The sequence below is a fragment of the Aulostomus chinensis genome, chromosome 4 (genome assembly GCF_037954235.1).
Source record: "Aulostomus chinensis isolate RoL2024-O1b breed Wild chromosome 4, RoL_Achi_v1.0, whole genome shotgun sequence".
NCBI classification, from domain to species: Eukaryota; Metazoa; Chordata; class Actinopteri; order Syngnathiformes; family Aulostomidae; genus Aulostomus; species Aulostomus chinensis.
In genome coordinates this window covers 21,495,755-21,499,154 of record NC_141323.1, presented here as the reverse complement: position 1 = coordinate 21,499,154, position 3,400 = coordinate 21,495,755, and the positions used below count along the sequence as shown (strand labels likewise).

The following is a 3,400-nucleotide window of genomic DNA, read 5'->3' as shown; positions in this document are numbered from 1 at the left end:
GAAATCATGATTTAAACACAATGTTGATTTTTACAATTTCCTTCAATGTTTTAAAAACCATCAAAGTAGACAGAAGCCCAGATGGTCCAAACCTGTTTCCTGTCTCCTGCCATTGTGGAGAGCCTCTGTTCTGTCCTGCTGCTGTCCAGTTGTCTCTACTGAGCTCCTCTGCTGGTTCCACCTTGAAGAGTGTCTGAGCTAAAATTGAACCTTGGGGAACATCAACCTTTGATCTAAGAGTTTTGTGTTTGATTTTAGAATTCTTTCTTTGATCTCATCTGAGACAAAGACATGGAAGCTCAATCTGCTGTTGAGGAGGCCGTGATCGTATAGTGGTTAGTACTCTGTGTTGTGGCCGCAGCAACCCCGGTTCGACTCCGGGTCACGGCAGCATGAGACAAATTTCTTGTGTGTATTGATGGACACAAACCAAGCAGAATTTTCCCACAATGCAATAGGGCGGTGTTTGGTCAGTGTTGAGCAGGCGTCAGTCTGACAATGATGTCATATTATTTTGTTATCACTTGACCAGACCCAAAAGTAGGCTCCAGGTATCAGTCTCTTCTCAATGCTAATATCTGCTAGCTTAGTCTGCTACTTTGATGGCTCTGACTACAAAAAGGTCCAGACCCCTGGATATGGTGGTTCCTCCCTAAACGTAGATTCTGTCAGCTCATGTTTTGAAATCAACTCACCATGAACACAAGTAGATTTCAATGGACTGCAAATGTGTCTCATTTAATGGTAAACATGTCAAATATAAATTCCATCACCTGAGGAGGTCTGCTGCTGGAATTAAGCTCCAGATATTCACAAGATATTTTATATCTTAAAATGAAGCATTTTTATATTTGATTTATTATTCATTAGCCTGCTTCATGTGGTGTGATTTTATGTGTCCTATATTAAATCGAACTTTGTAAACGATCGTCCCTGAGGATGTTGAATGATGTCAAAAAAGTGTTCTCTAAGCTCTCCTTTCCTCTAAATAGAGGAGTCTCTGCTGAGGTCGTTCCCTGTCAGAGTCCTGACGTCTATTCAGATGCACCGAGAGACTCAGGCAAACAGAAGACAAGGGCAAGTGAAGTAACCTGAAAATGAGAGGGGAGGTTCGACATCAAACTAAAACAGGAAGAACAGGACACAAATGGGATATCAAAATAAGAGAGACCATGAGACATGACACCCCAGTTCCTGCTGCTTCCAGCTCTTCATATCGAGCCCCTCGTACAGTGGTTGAGAGAGACCACAAATATTAAAGGTGTCTACATAAATGGAGAAGAACACAAGGTGGCGCTGGACGCTGATGATGTTTTAACATATTGAAGTGAGCCCCCTAACACAGGACCTGCATTAATAAAACTCTTTGAAACACTGGAAGCTTTGCTGGATATAAATTCTCCATTCTAATCACTCACCTCCAGAACACATGGAGGAAAACCTCCACCTGGATTGGGGCCAGAACTCCTTGAAGATGATAGAAGAAGATGGAACTCCATTTCCTTTCTGAGTCTGAGTCACAGGATTGATAGAGTAAAAACAAATGTCCTACCACAAGATCTCTTTCTAGTTCCAGGACCAACTGGAGCAATTGCCTTCAAAACCGTTTCTGAATTGAACAAAATGCTTTCCAGATTTATCTTGCAGGGGAAGAAACCCAGGCTCAAATTTAAACCACGACATGAATGAGCCCCAGTTCCTGCTGTACTGGCCCATCAAAATCTGGAAAAATGTTTCCGTAAAGTCCAAATCTCAATGAATAATTTGGAATGTTAACAGGAGAATATCACTACAAGTCATTTAATGATGTGCTTTTAATCCTGGGTTCAAAGAGAGTAACAACTTTCTACTCACTTGTGGAAAATGGAAATTTAAAAGATTTGAAAGCCTGAGAAGAGAATATCACTGAGAAAGTCTGACTTTTTAGAATCCTCTTAGGTGAGCAATTATTTTAGAACACGACATCAGAAATGAAACAGACTTTAATGATCCAATGCTGAAAATATTCTTGGCTGCCCATCAAGAAACAAGAAAAACCTCATATTGTTTGTTGTTTTCCGTTTGACCTGATTCTTGGTTGTCAACTAACTGGCTCATTGGCTTTCTTGATGGAACAACAAAAGCAAAAGTTGAAGACTTTGAATATCCAGACCTCTGGCGTGATTCTCAGCTGTCATTTAAATTTCACATGAACTCAGTGTCCAAGCAAATATCTGGTGGGCTAAAATGACTTTTGTCCTTCTGTTGACTTTTTCCATGAGACGTCTGGAAAAGTATTATAACACAGTTCATGTTCCCAATGTTGGACTACGCTGGTGGTTTCTATGGGAACACTGGTGACGGCCCCAGGCCTGGGTCCTATGCAGCGTTGTGTGTGCAGGGTCCTGTTGGTGGGTGTGTTTGTGTCTTTGCAGGTTTGACGTCCTCAACAGTCAGGTTCCTTCATACCTGACAGAGCTCACAGGTGAACCCTGCCTCTCGCCCATAGATAGGCTCCAGCCCCCCTGCAACCATTAATGTGGGTGTTTTGTTAATTGCATGCCACATGAAATTATTATTGGTCACTTTTCTAGCTACAGTCTCACAGTGGCAAGACAAGAACACTTCTACTTTTGATGATGACAGTTTGTTCAACACTAAACTTCATCCAGTACCATGTTGTCAAACACTGGAACATCCACAGCACCTGAACAGGGACTTGAACCCTGGACCCTCAGATTAAAAGTCTGATGCTCTACCGTCTGAGCTACTCAGGCTCTTTCTGCAGAATTTAGACAGGAAAAGAAACACCTGTGAAGGTCAAACTGATGCTTTCTTGACTTGTTCAATACTCCATGTTAAAGTCCACCATGCTTTTGATTGGCTCTGATTCTCTGTGGCAAAATCCAACAAGAGGCTCCAAAAATGTCTTGAATGTCATAAGAATGCACAGGACAAGATGTTCGTTTCCTTCATGTCTGCAGTTCCTCCACTGGAAAGTAAAGTCAATGCTGTTCCTCTGCTGAAACCTGGGATCAGACCAGGGACCTTTACATCTTCAGTCTAACGCTCTCCCAACTGAGCTGTTTCAGCTCTGAGGGAGGGCCCTGCTTCTCTCATTTTATAATCTCTTCCACTCTCACTAGAACTTAGAGAGGATTTGAGCTTCTGAAGTCATGACACATTGAACAGTTCTACAGGACCATTTTTGATGAATGTCTGAATCACACAAGCCTTTTTTGTTTGTCTTCTTCCCAGTTGCCTCAACATTGTGTGAGCCAATAATTCCACATCTGTACCAGACAAACCTCTGGTTGGTGGGTTTTCTGGATCTTTCTGTTCTAACAGTGTCTTTTGTCTTAATTATGCCACTTTCACATGATACAAACACAAAATGAAAAGCAGAACAAGCCAGAACCCA

General features: G+C 41.9%; 2 non-coding genes across 2 annotated transcripts; one reads left to right on the top strand and one right to left on the bottom strand.

Annotated features, from left to right (window-relative positions):
- The first annotated feature begins 318 nt into the window (after positions 1-318).
- On the top strand, positions 319-390 carry trnah-gug (transfer RNA histidin (anticodon GUG)). The gene has a single exon. It is a non-coding gene; the product is annotated as a tRNA-His (tRNA).
- A 2,293-nt stretch (positions 391-2,683) lies between these two features.
- trnak-uuu (transfer RNA lysine (anticodon UUU)) lies at positions 2,684-2,756 on the bottom strand. The gene has a single exon. It is a non-coding gene; the product is annotated as a tRNA-Lys (tRNA).
- Positions 2,757-3,400: the final 644 nt, after the last annotated feature.